This window comes from Pygoscelis adeliae, unplaced genomic scaffold, assembly GCF_000699105.1.
Source record: "Pygoscelis adeliae isolate BGI_AS28 unplaced genomic scaffold, ASM69910v1 Scaffold87, whole genome shotgun sequence".
Lineage (NCBI taxonomy): Eukaryota > Metazoa > Chordata > Aves > Sphenisciformes > Spheniscidae > Pygoscelis > Pygoscelis adeliae.
The window spans coordinates 3,085,411-3,104,895 of record NW_008825098.1 but is presented as its reverse complement, the minus strand read 5'-3'; positions in this window follow the sequence as shown (position 1 = coordinate 3,104,895).

Genomic DNA, 19,485 nt, shown 5'->3' with positions numbered 1-19,485 from the left:
TGGGTCAGGGCTTGGCGGGAGCCGGGCCGGGCATCACCTGAGGTGGCAGCGGGCCGTTCTCCGAGCGCTAACCGAGCAAACCTCACGAGGAAGGGCTGAAAAGCAGGTTGGGATCGGCAAAATAAGCACACCCGCAGCGAATTGCAGTCCTTCTGTTCGGTTTCTCCTCAAAATGAATGCCATACCGCAGGTCCCCTGGGTAAGCACTCACACCGAGGTCTAACCTCGGTGTATCAACCTGTATCAACAGGCCTACTCAAAAGAGGAATACTGTGACAAACCTAACCGTTGTACCCTGGATGAGTTGTCTTGTCTCTCTTGTAAGACTTTTTCTTTTCGTAGAGGTCAAGGGCAAATAATTTTCTGTGATCAGCTTCAGCCCACAACGAATCTCGCCTCTAAACGTGGGCTGCGGAAAGACCGAGCACCCCTTTTCAGTGCGCACCAAAGCCGGTCCTTTGCCCTCCGTGAGGGCAACTCAGTATTGCCAGGAGGCGCCTTGAGTGGCACTCGGCAGTGCGAGGGCACGTGCAGCGTGCGGCGCGGGGACGATGGCAGTGCTGCCTTCGGACTGGCAACAACAGTGTTCCTCTAAACATATAAAACATTAATTCCTGTCAAGGAAACCAGTTTGCATCTTAGCAAGACAAAATGCGAGTTTTCTGCTTGATCTGAGAAAAACTTCCCAATTACGTTGTTATCAAGCAAGCCTGGAGGTTTTATCTGTTTATAAAGGCAGAGAATGCTTTCCTCCCATGTGCAGTGGAACTAAGCTGTAAACTCAAGTTGAACCGAAAAGTTACTGGTTTGCACCTGGGTTTAAATTACTGTTTTTAAATATATCCATTGTTATGGCAAATGTCTGGACCCTTTCTGCCTCTCTGTCCATAAGGTGTGAAGGTTTGTAGCCTGCCTTCTCACGGCGGGCAGACCAAGGCATCTCGGCTGTAAATCCACTTACCTGAGTCTGGCCTCAAGAATTGATGTGGCCCTTTTAACTGCCCGTGTGCCGTGGCTGGCTGCAGAGGCACATTTGACCTGTTTGCTGATGAAAGCAGCTTTATTTAGTGAACTTGAAAATGTGCTCAGGTTCAAACTGAATCAAGGCAATGTCTAAAAAGTCTGATGGCAATCTCAATTCTTTTCCGGTTAAAACATGTTCTACAAAACCAGGACGCCTCATGACAGTAGAGATAAACCAGAAAATTTACTCAGCAGCCAAAAACCCAGACCTCATTAGGGATGAGTGAAGCAATGAATTACTTAAAGATAAAACTTGGGAAGAAATAAAAACTTTTTGTCAAAGAACAGAGAGCAAACGTGAATTAATGCTGCCTACATAAGACCATGTCGGTTCCCGTTTTGAAGATGGAACCTTTTTCCACTTATACTAGGGTGAGTTAGGGATAACTCCACTGAAATTAGTAGTCACAACAGCGCAGAAGCGGACTGAGAGAAGAATGAGGTTCTTTCACTGCCTTCTTGATATGAAATGTATTACTAATGAATGGCAGTAGCTGCAAATGTCACTCCCAGCTTCCTATTTTCACTTTCAAATTTGTTGGTAGTGTCCTGATTAAAATTGTACAGTTCTGTAGCTGAGGCTTGGATTAAGTTAAAATTATTAGGATTAGAAATGGTGCAAAACCAGAACATCAGATCTGATCCTCTTTGAATTTCTATGGGAAGGAGTTTGGATTCAAATCCCCAGATGTGAACCTGCCTGCATGGTTTAATTCTGGGTCAGCAGGAGCCTAAATTCCTGGTCTGGTTTTGTGTGGGTGTAATCCTGCAAGAGCATTTGACTGTAGGATTTTATGGGTTTTATGAACGATTGAAAGTGAGAGAAAGGAGGCATTTCATGACTGTTGATGAGACTAGCTTCCTATTCACGGAGTATGAAGGAACAAAAGACAGTTATTACACTAGTTTTTATAAATCGTTGAGAATACAAGGCGTGGGAGGAAAAGTGCCAAAGATCATTCAGATGACTAGAGGTTCAGAACAGAGACCGTTTCTATACAGTGGTGGCACAACGGAACTTTGTTTTTAGTTAGTTTTTAGGCATTATTATAACAAACATGATTAATATTAAAAAAGGAAGTCAGAGTTTTGCAGGTTGACTGCTGTCTTCAGTTGTCCCCATTTAAAACTAAACAAAAATATCAACATAAATGAATTTGCACTCTGTTACTTTACCTAAGCCCAGAATTTGGCCTACTGGCTGGATTGAATTCGGATGGAGAAAATGAGTGCAGAGACACAGCTGGTGTGTTGGGGCCTGAGAGCAAGCAGGGGAACGAAAATCTGTTATCAGACTAAAGATAAAAACTACACCAAGTGGAAGAGTCTCACAAGAAGGTAGAGGACGAAGAGAGAAGTCAGAATGTTCAAGAGGAGTTCCTGAAGTGTAAACCACAACTTACTGGTGCTAACAGATCTGTAACTGCTTTCGTTTGCTATAGTTCAGTGAAAGTCCAGGCTGTTTCATCTACTTACACTAGGAAAGCATCTGGTCTGCAGTTACTAACCTAGGAGAAGTATTCTGGGCAAAAAAGTGTTACCTTGTGTAAGCTACGGTTACTATGCTCAGCATGTCAGCTGGTCCTAAATTACTAAACCCTTATTCAGCTTTGTCTTTGTGCATGTAGAATTGCTTTTTCAAGAAATGAAGTCAGAGATTGCTTATTTGATACTGTAATTAACTCGTGATTCTGCAAGAACATCTCTGTCATGTGGTTGGTAAAATTGTTATGCATTCTCGTTTTCTTTTCCACCATTTTAGAAAAGTGTGTTTTCTTCTCGTTGGGCTAAAGCGCAGCTATGTGCTCTCCCTTTCCCTCCCATCACTGACTAAGGGCATCGCCATTATCCTGGAACAGGAGGAGTCTTGGATTGGATCAGCCATTTCACTGCCTGTGTGTGCCTGTGAGATAAGGACACAGTATTCAGTCTTTGAAAAGATGTTCTGAGTAGCTTCAGTATGTTTCTCTGTGCCTTTCATTTATTAACTTTTGCATGTGACACATGTGTCCAAAAGCCAAGATGCTGTATTAGGGCTCAATCCCACACTGCTGACGTCAGTGAGAGTTTTATCAATTATTTAATGAGCACGGGATTAGGCTTTATGATTATACGAAGAACCAATTATTGGATTTTTCTATGAACCTACATTAAAACCTCCTTATAAATGTAACTTACAGGGTGTGAATCAGAGAAAACATTGCTTTTCTGTTTCAGTTTATATTTGACTTTGGTACTAAGCCTATTATATTTAGATTTTGAAATGCAGTGTGTTGGCAGAAACAGACACATTTTGCCCTCTACTCCAGCTCCCAGTAATAAGGCATTGCGTGGTTTAATCTCTTCCTAGGCATTTTTTGCTTAGGGACCCAGTACGTTCACAGCCTCTATATTAAAAAAGACTTTTAGCATCTTGCAGGGTGAGACCCCCCAGTATATTCTGTTTGACAGATGGTCTTTACATAATTGTCAAACAAGCAAACAAATAAAATAAAAAAAAAAAGGAACAAACCCACAGTGGAAAGAAGCCTGAGCTTGTGATTTACTGTGATTTATTCTTCTTGGTTTTATTCACAGTCTTGCAAGTATGACAGCTGTGATGTAATGACCTGGCCTACATATTGCACAGCACAAGGCTGCAGATCTTTTTATTTTCCTGTTGTTCCTAATCATTATTTATTACCCGAGATGATTATCAACCGTTTCTTGTACAACTCCAAAGAGAGCAAGCGCATCCTCCAAGCCACATGATTTTTTATATTTGAAGCTCAAAGAGTGTCTGACTTCACTTTAGCTTTCTGAAAGTCATCAGTCCACAGTGCAGGTGAATGTAATTTCCATGTAAATATAGTCTCTGCATCAGTAATTTGTGCTTAAAATCGTAAACACTAAAAGTGAACAGCTGCCTTTCAGGCACAACCTGTGATGGGGTTGATGCACAGCTAATGTTATACCCTTTACTCCACCGCAAATTCACCCTGGTATTTCACTCTGTTCCTGCACATCCAAATAAAAAGATGATTTTTATAATCATTACTTTTGTCTTGCCTTTGAAAATATTGTGCAGAAGGTAGATACAAGCTGCATCATATTTTGTCTTGGAATAAAAGTTTATAGTGTTATTATGGTGGGGCGATTGGAGCTGAACCTTACTGGGGCAGGTTATTTTTTGTTTATTGGCATGATAGGAAAATATTATATACAAGTTATAAAAATCACTAAAAGGTACAGTAACAGAATCTTACTGTGTGACACATACAAACTAGAAACAGTGTTGTGTTCAGCCTGGCTAAAACAGTGTTTCCTAGAGCAGATATTTTGTGCTTGTGCAGGAACTTATAAATCTTATTTTAAGCTGAGGAAACATTAAATAAGAAGGGCTTTATATTTGGGTCATTAGGATTCAGTATAAAGCTCCAGAGTAATCTCATGAAAGTAGTGGTGTGATCTAGGGGAGAGACACTGGCTTAGGAATCAGGGGGCTTGTGTTTCATTTCTAGCTATCTGTCTCGCTTGATAGTTCTGGCCTCTTCATCTCGGCTCTTAGTGATGCCATTTTTCACTGGTTGTCTGTCTTCACTATTTAAACTGTAAAATTGTTGTGACTAGCATTATTCTTCTGCATGCATTTTTACGGTGCTTACTGCAGTGGAGCTCTGTAGACTAGGTGAGGCATTTTTGCATCTGTTCTAGCACAAAAATAAAAGTCTCCCCTTTAACTAGATAAAAGGAACAACATGATGATGTCAGAAAAATAAAGGGAACTCATATCTGAATTTCTGATACAAATCTTAAATAGAGCAGAGTTTTCTATATTATCCTACATGGTTCAAATGGAGGAATTAACCAGAAATTATTCATGAAGTGAATCAAGCCAATTTATCATTGCTCAGAATATCCATAAGTAGATTTGTGCTTTTCTCTAGCTGCTGAAATACGTTGCTCAGATTTACACCAGACATGTTCACCTACGGGTTAATGACAAGTAAGCCCAAATTGGCCAAGATGGTTTGGTTGCAAGAGGTCAGATAGGTTTCCTGATACCACCTCAGTTCTTTTCTCCAGGAAGCACACCAACACCTGCGGTGTCAGTATGTCGAGCTTCACGTACAGAATCTGGTGCCCTGAAATACCGCAAGGTGCAATTGAAGAATTGCTTTTCTATTTCTTTTCCAAAAGTTGTTTCATGAAGAAAATACTTGTGATAATATACATAAATGAGGCAGAAATGTAGCTGAAGGCGATTAATTTAAAACTGTAACTATTTAAATGAAAGCATTCTTCATAATTTTGCTACCTGTAGATTTAAGTTGGCGATATCACAAAATGTCGGCTGAATAACTTGTGCTATTGACAGGCAGGTATAGTCACTACGTATTACTGTGCACTAGCCTTAATGATTTCTTCTTCCTTCTCTTTACATTTCAGCTTTTTTTTTTTTTTTTTTTGTGGTTGTGTGTTTCGGGGTTGTTTTTTTTTTTTCACTGATGATCTCAGAGTATTTCTGTGTTGGTCTTTTTGCAATTTCCTTCATAACATCTATTTGTGTATTTATAAATTTTAGTGTTAATCCCTGGTCTTGGGACACCATTCCTTTCCTTTCCAGAGGGAGGGCTAGATTTACCTGTGCTTTTAGCTACTTTGTGCTGTTCAGCTGATGCAAAGCATCTATAAAGCCATCTTAATCAGTTAAGCCTGATTTGTGGCTGCTTTACTTCGCCAGAGAAATACTAAGAAACCAGAATGGGAACTTGGCCTCTATGCTTCTTATTTCCCTTCTTTTTTAGTATTCTTTCTCTGTTTTTCTTGAGCATATTTCCTTATTCTTTGATAAAATATAGCCAAGTGATTAAAGAGTATTCAGGAGTTTGAAATAATTCCTATAGTTAATCAAGTAATGTATTCAATTAATAATTCTCTTCATTATTCAAACAGCCCAATTACCACTGTATTCTCTTCTCTACAGTTCTCTTGTCCTATTTCACAACTGATTTTCTTACTTTCTTTCACGACAATTTTCTTACTCTTATCTCTTTATAACCACTAACGTAGAAGTAAAAACTATCACAATAATCATAATCAGAGCAAGGCAATATAAATATTTCATTTGCCAAATGAACAATTAATTTCTTACTCTTGGCAGTATAGAAATACTTATGCCAGAAATCTTTGCTTACTATTTAAAAGCCAGTGCTAGCCAAATCCAGATCTTCAGAGCCCCCAAACCTCACGCATAATCTTGGAAGTGCCCGAACTCAGTCTTAGATTTTTGTCTGTAAGATCCTCCTGGGGTGAGTGTGTGATTGTGTGCGCATTTTGTGGGGACTTGAGCTATCAGGCATTCTCCAAGACCCACTGGATGCCACACAGCGCACATCTGGTGGTGATGCTATCACTGCCAGTTGATGACATCTCAGTGATGCCTTCATTACCAGTTTCCCAGCCCACAGAGCATTTAACCAAGATTTGGAAGATGTGAATTCAGTGCTCTGAGGGGATCTCAACCATCACAAAGAATATGCAACAAAGCCAATGTGCAAAGTGTGTTGGGATGAAAGAAGACAAGGGCTGCTCTTCTTCAAAAGGCAGTCAGGCTTCAGAATAATTATATAGAGTCACTGATGCCAGTAAAAGCCTAATGGATTGAATACTTAACGGGGAGAAGGCAACATGGGGTTCCAGCTCTGCTCTACTGAGTATTTTTGTATTAGATGTTCAGCAGTGCAAGGACTAGAAACCAAACCTTTCCTCTTCAGTCGAGCACTCCAACCTTTCACTATAGCATTGCTCTCGCTCTACGTTTATACTCAGTCTGTGCGAGGTGGAATACCTTCAAAAGGAGTGTTAAAAATGGTCCTTTTCTAAATCTGGAATAACCTACAGTCTTATAGGAGGGATATTCCTGTGCAAGACATAGGATTCAGCACACATCTACTAAATCTAGTGTTAATACTCTTACCATTTATTTTAAGAGCCACCGAGTTTAAAGAAGAAAGGAACCTAGATGTAGACTATTCTGTGGGTATAGGATCCTCAAGAAACAATCATCTTACTGCTCATTATAACTACGTCTCACCTTCACAGATTGTGAAGACTGTTGGTGTCTCTAGCTTGGGACCAATACAATAAACATTAATCGTTCATGAATTACTACTTCCGAGAATGTTTTCCTTAGTGGGCCGTGTTGGATTCAGAAAGAATTTACTTCTCAGTGACTTTTATCAAAATGGGAATCTTTTCCATAGTGCACTGATAATCAATATTCTTTGTATGGATAACAGTTGTCAGAATAGTGACAATGACTCCATCATACTCATCTTTCTGCAACACCGTCAGCTCTGATATCTTTTTCAGACACAGTTTATCAGCCTTTTAATTCCAAGTCAGTGATCTATATCTGGAGCTACCTGTATGTTTCTTTTTATATTGTCTCTTTCTCATCTTGACTCATAAAAATCACCATTACCACTTCTTTCATTATCCACCTATGCTGCGCAGCTTGCACACCAGCTTTTGATGTACAGTGAACCTTTTCTCATTTTTTCTCTTTGTCCCTTCTGCACAGATTGCATCCATCAATATTAACATTTCAGCTCTCTGATTTATCTCATTACATTTCTGTATTACCAGCCAAGTCATAATTTCCTTCCTGCAATGTCACTTTGAGCTCATTTCCCATACACTCCGCATGTGTGTATAGACAATTACTGGGTTTATTGCTTGCTTCCTTCCTACTGGCCTTGGCTTTTCTCCTTTGTCTTTATCTTCCAGCATTCAATATTTATGGAAAGAGCTCTGCATTGAATTGTAACATCTCAGTCTAAGTTCACAGCTGCCTGAAACAGCATGACAGTACCAGCCTCCTGTACTTTCTTGCACTCAGGTGGCCGGTTTTTAGATATGAACTGCCCACCCTTTCCACAAAGAGCAGGATTCGGTCATGTTTCCAGTCCCATCTGCTGTGCAAGGTCCTAACAGACCACTGGAGTCACATGTGCGAGTGCAACCGTGCAGAGGGCAGTGAAACCGTCACCCACCAGTTAAGGGTTGCTCATTCTGCAAAACACGGACAAGGGGGTTTGCACTGACTTTGCACCAACAGTTTGTGAGAAGACACTCTTCATAAACAGTGACTTCCTGGTGGTTTGAAATGAAATAGGTTGCAAGAAGGACTACTTTTTCCAAGGACAGCAAAACTTTCCCCCTCACAAGGCTGCACGCACCACAGAGGTTTCCTGTTAGGAAACAGCCCTCTGCATCTTGTGGCTAGAGGGACAAGTGCGGCACATAAGAACAGCAGTTGGAAGCAATGCCTAAGGGGATGCACAATTCTCTTGTGCCTGGAGGCCAGTCATATGTGGAGACACATAAGGGAGACCAGGTTATATTGGAGGAGTCATACCATTTGTCTCCTACCTGGAGGCAATTCCAGCCATACAGCTGGCGTAATGCCCACAGCGTGTCCCTGCTGCCCTGACAAGGATGGCGTTTCAAACCTTGGCTCTATACTTTGCCTCAGCGCTCGTATAAAACTTTAAGCTCAGTACTTGAGCCTCCACATAGTCCCCTACCCTCAGCTGAATTCCTCCCCAAAACTTCAATGCCATAGCTGCACTCAATGAAAATAAAGGCTCAAAGCTCTCTGGCAGCCCATCTCTTTCCCAAAAAGTGGAGGTGCTTGTATGTATTTCATTGTTCACTAGAGGGCAACATTGGCTTAAAAATCAGTTTCTTTGCCCTCGGTTAAAGGTGAGTTAACACAAACACGGACAAGAAATGCCCGATATGCTGCTTCAAAGGCAGAAAAAAATTTGCAATGCTAAGGAAGTATCTCAGACTATAACAGAAATCAGTGACTACAGAACGGGGATGAAAGAAAAAAAAAGTTTGTAGAAAATAAAGTCCTCGTTCAGTGAGGTATTTAAATGTGCTTTATTAATCTGAAGCAGGGCTTTAGCTCTGTTGTCCTCAGTCAGACTAGACGTTATTTAGACAGTATTTTAGATATATTATGTAAAAGCTTTGCTGAAGGTTAAGGACTCAGGAATGCTTCCTGACCTGGAATAAGCCATTCAAATCAGGGGGAGACTGTAGATGGGCTTCTTCTATTCTTGGGGAGACCAAGAGGGAAAGGAGGGATGGTGGGCTGGGCCCTGAAGAAGTAGACTCTTGGGATAGGAACCTATTACGCAAAGAAATAACTTAGAGCGAAATGGAAAAGAGAGACACTAGCAAATCTGGCGGCAAGAAGAGCTAAGCAGAAATTTCTTGGTAAGAAGGAAGTCACAGGTGTGATCAGAGCCAGCTCTGTAGTCAAGAGTCCTATTTGGGCTGGTGCAGCAAAACTGGCACAGAAGGGAATTTCTTCTGCTTTTGTCTGACAGTTTTTACTTGTCTTTTATCCCTGCTGAGGGAGACAGCTGCTCTTGTTTATTACCTCTGCCGCCACAGTAGGATTGTTATCCCTTCTCCCTCATAACACTGATGTAATTATGTGCCCAGAGAGCTGTGCCTGTGGGCAGCTGTGTGAGCCTGCTGAGCCTCTCCAGGTCGGGCTGTGCGCTCCTGCAGCTAAATACTGTGCTGCTGCCCACCCATTACCTATTTTAGATAACTCTTGCTGGGGCCCACGGAGGGAACAACAGGCTGTATGCCTGCTTAGCAGCTGCGTGCTGGTAAATTAATTGGTGTTAGAAGTACTTGAAGACCCTTTTGCTAACAATAACATGGCTTGTCGGAAGTTTATAATACAGCTTTACAATTGGATTTGAAACAAGAGGCTAGATTCACAGGGTGCTCTGTGGGGAGCATCCCTCCGTGCTAGTCTGGGTTGCTGAAGAGATGCAGGAGGAGTGGGATGTGTGTGTACCCTGGTTCAGGTGGCATCAGTTAGCTGTGGCTGGTCATACAAGCAGCAGTCATGCCTCATTGATCCTGCCGCAGGGCTGCGGCGGCTGTGACAAGCACTGCTCAGGTGCCTGGAAACAAAGTGAGTCTGTTGAGTCTCGCATATCCCGTGTGAAAATCCATACTTGGCCTCTGCCTCACTGCTCTTCTCCATCTCGCACAGTTTCTCTCCTCTGCTAAAACCTGCAAGGCACGGCGCAGCTGCCTTCCCGGAGATGGTGCTGCACTTGCTGTGCACGGGCTGTACAGACAGCGGCCTCGTGGTCCTCCCTGCCTGCTGCCTCCCTGCTACACGGCCTGACGCACGCGCCTGTTTGCCACACTGCATCGCCAAATGCCCCAAACACCTCTCGTCCCCCTGCGTGCCACCTGGCACTCGGAAATGGAAATGTTTGGAGTAGGGTGAAACTATAAAAAATGATGAGTGTGATAGTGGCTTAGCTGTTACTGTAGCATTCCCATTCACCTTGACTAAAGAGCCCCTAATATCAGAAGTGCCAAAACCTTACAAATCTGGGAAAGCCACTCTCCCTCCTAAAAAATAGCTAGCCATATATCCTTCCACAAACAGTTCAGAAATTCAGTGTTGGCAAGTGTTTTGCACAGCCAAAGCATGCCTACTCCCAGGTAGAAAAAATCTGACTAGGCCCTGTATTGACTCTTTACTCCATCTGTACTCCCTTGCATTTTTAATCCTTCTTTTTGTGGACTGGAGAATGTAGAAATATATGTCTTATAGCCAAAAGTGCATGCTTTTCCCACTGATGAGAAAAGATCAATCCATGAATCTAACAGCTGCCCTGCTGCGTTTGTTGTTCTGGCAGTGCAAAGTGAGCGTCTCGGCTCCCTTCTGCCGAGAGGTGCCAGGGCTCAAGCCTATGGGAACTGTTATGTTGAGGAGCAGTGAGTTCGATGGAACAGTGTAGCAAAGAAACTGTTCTTGGGACACACAGATTCAGTTCTCGGAAGGCTGAGTCCTCGTTTTCTTGCCTGCCAGCAATTCACAACCTGTATAGAATTTTGAATACTAAGTACCTGCTTATCCTCTCAGGACTGCCGGCAAGATATTCAGTCAATAACCACATCTGAATGCAAATGCAAACCGTTGGGGCGGGTGCTTCCCAGGGAATCAAGCTGGTGGGAGGCTGCTGCTCGCTATGGGTGCCCACGACCTTGTGCTCTGCAGAAATGTCATGCGAAGGGCGACCCTGAAAGGCGGGTTTGGCTTCTCACGCTGCCACCGGGGACCGAAGGTGCAAATGGTGCTGCCACACAAGAAGTGTGACTGCTGTTGCGCCTCATTAAAAGCACAGAGTTTGAGTGGCCAGTAACACTGTTTCGAAAGGAACCCCGAGAAAAATAATACTCGCTCTGAGGCTTTTAGAAAGGGTGCAATAGCGAAGCAACCCCAGGAGTTCCCCATATCTCACGTGTAAGCAGCGTGGGAATGGTTTAACATACACAGCTCATTTACGCTATTTGCTGCAGAACTACTGTGGCTGGTATCAAACACTTTCAGAGTATAATTTGTGGGTCAGATAGCCTGTGTAATAGCCTGTTAGGATCCATAATGTTTGATCATGTCACCACTGCTTAGAGAGACGGATGCACAAGGATTATGCTTCTGGAGCCAATACATTGGGCTTTTTAGATTTGCATGCATGATAATTCTCTGGGCCAATAGCTGTCAACATACATTTATTCCAATAATACTGACAGCTTACCGTTTTGCAATTCCTTATCAATACAAAGATCGATCAGTTCAGCTACTGTGCTGACTTCCTCAAAAATTAGGAGCCTAAAAACATAAATGTTATCACAAACAGGGCCAGGATCTCTGGTTGATAGCAGGCTGCTGTGAAATACCATCTTAATTTGTTACATTTCCCCTCCATTTCTTCCTACTCACACCCTCTTCCTTACGGCTGAAGTAAACCCGTATCATCAGGAGCATGAAACCTGCTCTGTCGCTTCCCTCAAAGGCCAGTGCACATCAGCTAGTGCAGGTGCATGTGAAGAGTTCCCAGAAGCTAACTGGAAATGCACATTCAGCTGAAGAGGTCAAGGGGCGTCAGGGCCGGCACGTCTGGCTGAGGAGGCGGCAGCAGCCGGTGAGAAAGCTCCCTCCACCTCCCCCTTCCTCCCCACCTCTAGCATCACTCTTCTCCCCCGGCATAACCTTTTCGTTTGCTGCCTCGGATGTGGCAAAGCTTTGTAGTGGCAGTTTCAGTCAAGGCTTTCAAGGGGGCTCAGGGGTACTGAAGTCAGTGACACCAGAAGCGAGGTATAACCTATGGCAACCAAAGTGACAGCTGCCGCAGCCTTTCATGTCATGGCTTTTCAGGCTCCAGAGGGGAAACATCTTGTGAAAGATAACCATGTACGTATAAGTCCAGAAGGTTTGGAGTTGTTTGTGTTTCAGGCAAGATATTCTCAGCTTCTTTATTAACAGCTGAAAACAGGATGGATTCGCAGAAGCTGTAACAGCAAGTCATCTCATGCTGTGCTCTGGTGACAAAAAATGTGACAAGGCCAGTAAGGGACAGAGGCATGCACCCCTGTTACCGAAGAAAGTCAGTTTCAATTAATACTCGTTCGTATTTCAGGTCTGCACAGCTGCCTCATGAAGTGACGTTCATTCCTTTGAAATGTAGAGCTTTATGCTGCACATGCTCAAAGAAGTAAGTTAAAAATGCTGCGTGTGCTCTGGGCGGAGTCGTTTCTTGCTTTCCATTTGGAACCTTATTCTGCTCAGTTCGGACATACTGGATGCATGCCGCTTACAGAAGGAAACCTTCTTCATTTTTATTTTTCACAAGAAAAATGACAAGATTCTTTAAGCAGACATAGTGCGATTTTTTTGTATTCATTTTACACAGAACAAATCTGTTTTGCATAACGCCTAGGTTTTTTTAATATAATTTATAACACAGTGGGACAGCGATGATCCAAGCGTCCCCTACCTCAGGGAGAGATTGCCATAGCATATATCTGCTAAAGCCAAGCAAAGAGTATTTGACTAATCCCCAAAAGTCCTCACTAGTATAAACACTGGTATTATTCTCAATATAATCAATTACTGTACTTTAAATAGTATTTCTGCCAACTGAACTCATGCATTTTGTCAAATACCACACTGGAAGCCTCTTCAACAAAGTTTTGTCTGTAAGACTCAATTTCTAAGCATAGATTAGTCTGGGTGATGTGTTTAACCTTTTTTTTCTTTTTATCCAGTTGTTAACTATTAAAGGCAAGAGTTACTAAGAGGATACAACCGGCTTATCTTTCTTAACATCCTCTGGCTGTCGCCAGTGATCATAATGCTGAACCAGAGGGCTTTGAGTCAATTCTGCACAAGAGGCCACTGCATGCCCAACACCTATAGTGGGGATACCTAAGTGGGGGTATGATACAGGTTGAAATATTTTTATATTTCCAAGTGCACTGTCTTTTATGGAGAGTTCAGCTGGCAATTCATCCCCAAGGTTACGTGCAGGCAGAAGGAAAGCTTTGTGGGCAGCATGGTACAGGCAGGGACACACTGCGTGCCTTCTGAGGCTTTCCCGTTTGCTTGCCCTGTAGTTCTTTTTGTGTGTCTCTTTCTTTTACAATTTAAATGAAACAAATTTGCTTGGGAGAGTCAAAAACCATAGGAGGGGAACCAGGTTTGTGAAGATCCTCCTGTCCTGGTTTTGGCAGGGATAGAGTTAATTTCCTTCTTAGTAGCTGGTACAGTGCTGTTTTGGATTTAGGGTGAGAACAATGTTGATAACACACCGATGTTTTAGTTGTTGCTAGGTAGTGCTTACACTAGTCAAGGACTTTTCAGCTTCCCATGCTCTACCGACTGGGAGGGCTGGAGGTGCACAAGAAGCTGGGAGGGGGCACAGCCAGGACAGCTGACCCCAACTGACCAAAGGGATATTCCATACCATGGGACGTCATGCTCAGTGTATAAAGCTGGGGGAAGAAGAAGGAAGGGGGGGACGTTTGGAGTGATGGCGTTTGTCTTCCCAAGTAACCATTACGCGTGATGGAGCCCTGCTTTCCTGGAGATGGCTGAACACCTGCCGGCCGATGGGAAGTAGTGAATGAATTCCTTGTTTTGCTTTGCTTGCGTGCGCGGCTTTTGCTTTACCTATTAAACCGTCTTTATCTCAACCCACGAGTTTTCTCACTTTTACCCTTCTGTTTCTCTCCCCCATCCCACTGTGAGGGGAGTGAGCGAGCGGCTGTGTGGTGCTGAGTTGCCGGCTGAGGTTAAACCATGACAATTGCAAACATATATTTCTCCAACAGCATCAGAGGAAAAGTGAAACATAAAAGCTGATTTGTTCTTCTGAAACTGTTCATTTTGCTGTGAAAGCCTCTATTTAAAAAAGCAGTGCTAGGCTACACTCACATACCAGCGAGGAGAGTTTGAGCATATTGTTTTTTGCTCCCTCTAACAGCTTATTTTTCTGTGAAATAATGAGTAGGGTGGTGGATTTACAAAACATTTCTAGCTGGCTCCTGCTCTCGCCTCTGCCTGAGCCTGGCACCTTCCCTGAAAGCACCCGAACTGTGCCCCACACGGCCTTTCAGGCCCCACGCTCTCCCTGCCTCCCTGGCTTTGGCACAGCCCAAAATACGCAACACTCCCCAGCCACCATGGGGATGTCCCCGAGCCTCCACCCCACTCGGGGTGCTGTCTCTCCCAGGGTCCGTGGGGCAGGATGGCGGGGGGGAGCCAGAGGCAAAGCAGTGGCCACCCATTGCCTCAGGGCCCCACAGGGCGTTATCGTGGGGGGCACTTAGGAGCCAGGTGGGTCGGTTCAGCCTGAGCTGGACACCCCCACCTCCCACTGTAGGCACAGGCTGGATTTCACCCCCTGCGGCAGCAGGAACTGCTCCCCCAAAGGGGTTTGTGTGACTGTGCTGGGGGACACTGACAGCGGGTAGTGTTTAATGTGGATTTTTTGTGCCATGCTTCATTCCTGAGAGCTGTACCTGAGAAATGCATTTGTAACACAATAACAACACAGTTTTCCATTCCCTTTGTCTCCTTGCAAATGATATGAGTATCTCTAGTTGGTAAAGATGCTAAAAATAATTTACTCTGCTTACCCATAACTAGTCTGGAAAGCATTCACACCAATTTCTTCTCATTCTCTTATAACAAAGATTCACAGCGACATCTATGATTCATTCAATAAAACAACTATCTGGTGGAAATAAAATCAGTATAGCTGACATTATCAGCATGGGCCACAGGTAACTATTACTAACTATTATTAGGATTTCATCTGGCAAGGACCTCGGCACAAATTAAACTCAAGTTTCTCCCACCTTGCAGGAGCAGCTCAGTGTAAATAGTATAAGTTTACCCATCTTTCTCAGTGGGTAAAGGTTTCTCAGCCTTTGAACTTACGCTGCATAATAAAACACAAGACACAGAAGAGCTGCTGTCCGACAGTTTTGGCGAGGGAAAGCAGAGAGATAAATTGTGATGGCTTTCACAGATAATTAACGAAGACCATTTCTGATATGTTTTGAAGCACGGTCACTGGAACAGTGGAAGCTCTGAGCTTTACAACATATCCTTGTAACATGCCACAGGGGATCTAAAACCTATAGGACAAGATCGGGAGAGATACCTTGGTGTTTGCTTTCCCAGGCAATCACAGTTGAACCTCCCCTTCAACAGTGGCTTTGCTGGAGCAATGACAGGACCGTGACAGATTATTTACAGAGTAACGGGACCGTACTGCTTCCTGCTCGACAGGGAGCTCCATCTCACCTTTGCTGCTGTTTGGCAGTGGAACAAGAGTTGCCTGGGCTGTAGCACAACCAGCATGAAGTCACCCACCAAGTTTAACAAGCAGTAACAAGCAAGACTTTCTGCATCCTCAGCAAAACTCTTCCTGGTTCTTCTTTGTCCCACAGCTTCTCCACAGAGAATATAGTCAGTATTTTTTTGAATGGACTTCACGAATTTAAGCACACTTACAAAGGTCATGCATATTACCAAAGAAAAACCACCACACTGACCTATGCCAACTTACTATGTCTATTTTGTAAAAAGAAAAATCCAGCAGGCAGAGGCTTTTCTTTTCCTCTCATTATTTAACTATGCAAACGTTTTGGTTAGAATAAAAAGAAACATAACAAAAATAAATGAAATATAGGTTGTGGAAATACAGTGACATTTATCACTACTAATAACTTTCTGGATGTTGCGTAGGGAGTCTGCATGAAGTGACCATTATCTTCCAGTCCTGAGACTGAAATTTTAAGTGATTTGCGTTATGGTGCCCAGAAGAATGAAGGACACTCAGGTGGAAGTCGTTATGAAGCAGACTAATTCTATTCCCCCGTGAGTAATACCTTCAACTTTGAAATGAATGCTGATGTTTTGCATTTTGGAGATTTGTGCCTACCTCTCAAATGAGATCATTACTAGATTTAACAACAGCAGAAGTATATTTTCTTAAATGTTTAGCTATCATTTTAGTATTTAGGATTTTTTTTTTTTTTAAAAAAGTGGCTGTCTCTTAGTCACCAGCTGAATTCTATTAGCAACATTAAATTGAAACTGTCACTGATTTTTCCCACTTACCCAGTGAAATGACTGGAGTAGAGAAGCACCTATGAGGCATCACAAGACTGAAGGTTAAAACGGATCAGAAAACTTATCTTCTATGATAGAAATGCAACATTGGGAGTTTGACTTCACTTTCCAACTGTTTGATGTCCAATAAAAACTTGCTCGAAGCTGGACATATAAGGGAAATAATGGTAATAAGTAAAGCACAGTATCTTCTGCAAATGTTTGGGCCAAAGTTTTGCACTGACTCTCAGAGCTGGTCTACCAAGGGTACAGCTGGGTGAGCACCTCTTACAGCAAGTCTTGATTCGACATTTCCAGTTCACTGCAGGAGCCGAGCGCAGGACACAGAGCAAAACCTGAAATGAGTTCCCTGAACTGGGGAAGGCTGCATGACCCCGGACGTGCCCTCCTGTTCCTTCAGCATGTGCCCTTGGCATGGCAGGAATTTGAGGTCCCCTTTCCCTGCACCAGCCCCGCTCCCCATTGCTCCCTGCTAGTCCCTGCTCGGGAGCCAAGGCAGCACACCCTTAGCTAATGACAGCACCACGAGTCTCTATCAAGTGCTGAGAAGCTGGAAAAAGCAAGAATAAATAAATGACTGAAATCCACGGGAACACAAAAGACTGCGCTTTCATTGCTGACTATAATAACTGTTATCACTGTTATTTATAGGCATCAGGTTGCCAGCTCTGCACAGCCCCTGTGCAGCCTGGCCAGAGCCACCATGCACACTGCCAACAGCTGCCGGGCAGCGGCTGCCTCAGAGCCATGGCCACGCAGCTTAAAATGCAGACCGCATAGCCATTTCTTAAGTCCTCTGTATTTTCTCCTGCTGCTGCTGTGCTGTGCGAGTGGGCTCTGGGTAGCACATGCACTGACACCGCTGCCTTCTCCTGTCCACAGCAGTGTGGAGGAGGCCCTGCCTGCTGGAGATAACCAGTGCCAGTGTTCTCTTGCCAACAATGGGTTTATTTTTTTAATCAGAGACAGTGAAGGCAAAGCAGGAGTCTAAATCAAAGTGCTTGCTGTCTGTCAGCAGATCCCAGGAATAATTCAGGACGATAAACATGGCCACAGAAGTTGTAATTTCTGAGTATCATTTTTAAAATTCACAGCTCCATTCACGATGTATTTTTGTACCCACAGATCTTGAGTTGTACCAAAACAGGATTTTACTTTGCTTGTCACCTTGATGCAGGCAAGCAAGCAGATAAAAAGCCAAAGACGACTGCAGCTGACAGTAAATCACCAACTGTTGTTTATTTTTGCCCCTTACTCAGGATTTCAGGGAAAGAAATCTCCAGTTTAGAATGTTTTCACCACTTTTAGTTAGCAGAAAACAAAGGTAGAAGGCTTTAGCTGCTTTGAAAGGCAAAAAGCAAACCATAAAGCACAGTGCTACACTTGAAGGAGTGTGGGGGAATGAAATTGTGTCGCCTGATATGAAATTATATACTCCTCCACCGTTTTCTTAGCTTTAGTCATAACATTAAGCAACATTTTTCCCAGATCTTATTAAATACATCTCAGCAGATCCCCGCAGCATGTTTGACAAGCATATTGGAAGATTGAATTTACAGGACTTCACTCTGCCTGTTCTTACATCTCTCTTACTTCACTCCTATCACTGAGTGCACTTCACCAGCTTGGGTGAGAGGAGAGTCAAGCCTCCAATGTATTCCTCGGGCGGTTATTTCCTTAGGGCTCAGTAGTACACAGCAGGACACTAATTCTTTCAGCAGGTGCTGGTATAAGGTTAGATGTCCTGTGCAAATGTCCAGTTGCACTGGGCTGCAAAGTCCTTGTACTAGAGGAATTGCAGTCACTTAATTTAGCTTGAACCATTTGAGCAAGTGTATGCTGAATCCCTGCAGTACGGTGGCCCTCGCTCTGACCCAGTAGCTTTGTCTCTGCTGAGCTACAGGAGCAGATCCGGCCCCGCTCCATAGTCTCAGTGGTTAAAACCCCAGCAGGGTATTTCCAGTAAGGGCCGTCCCTGCACCCGCTCCCGTCCCTAGACCATGCCGACTCCATTTATTTATACCACAACTGCTTCCACTGACTTCATCCCCCTGTAGCCAGGTGAGTGACAACAGAACCAGACCCGGCCTTTAACAGCTTTCGTTACCGTCAGCAAAGCAAGCAAACGAGATATGTATTTAGCCAAATCACTCTTCCTATTTTAATGCCACCTGAGATTAATTCAAACAGAACTACGTCTCTTCTACTGAAGCTCCTAAAGATGAAAAATATCTAGTTTGTTCCTGCCCTGTTGACTGCGAAGGAAGGAAAAACCTGCAGAGAGTTAAACGCAAGGTACGGAGCAGTGAATCTATTGTTATGATGTATGAGATCTGTGATATGTTTATAAACAGGCTAAAAAGCTAATGCATTATAGAAATGGAATGTAATCTGAAAAGGAAATAAGTTGACTTGTGTGTTTGATTGTCTTTACTCTTTAAACAGAGTGCTGCTTTTTATTTTTTGGAGCGTTTTTCTCTGTTTACCTTGATTTGGTTTTGCTTTACAAATTCAGATCTTGAGAGTTTGAAAACTGTGGGAAATCTGTTCAATGCTGAAATAGCAAAAGCTGTGCTGAACCACCCAGGAGGCTGGATGAGGAGGAGGCAGAGGAAACATTCCTAGGTAGATTATCAAAATATATAGTTTTAGGCATCTAGTTAATTCCAACAAATAACAGACAGTAGAAAGAGAACAAAATTTTATGAAGTATTTCACAGTTAAGAGATCGTAATGCACATGCTCAGAGGTATCCAGGTGGTCTTTCAGGGAGAAACTGGAGATGACCAGCGCTGACATTTTAATGTCCAATGGACATTCCAGGGCCAACAAATCCCTTTTTTAAGCTACTTTTTACACACTGTAACACGACTAATAAAGTGACAGGCTCAATTAACAAGAATTCTTTGCAAATCAACTTTAAGACCCACATTATACTTTTGCAC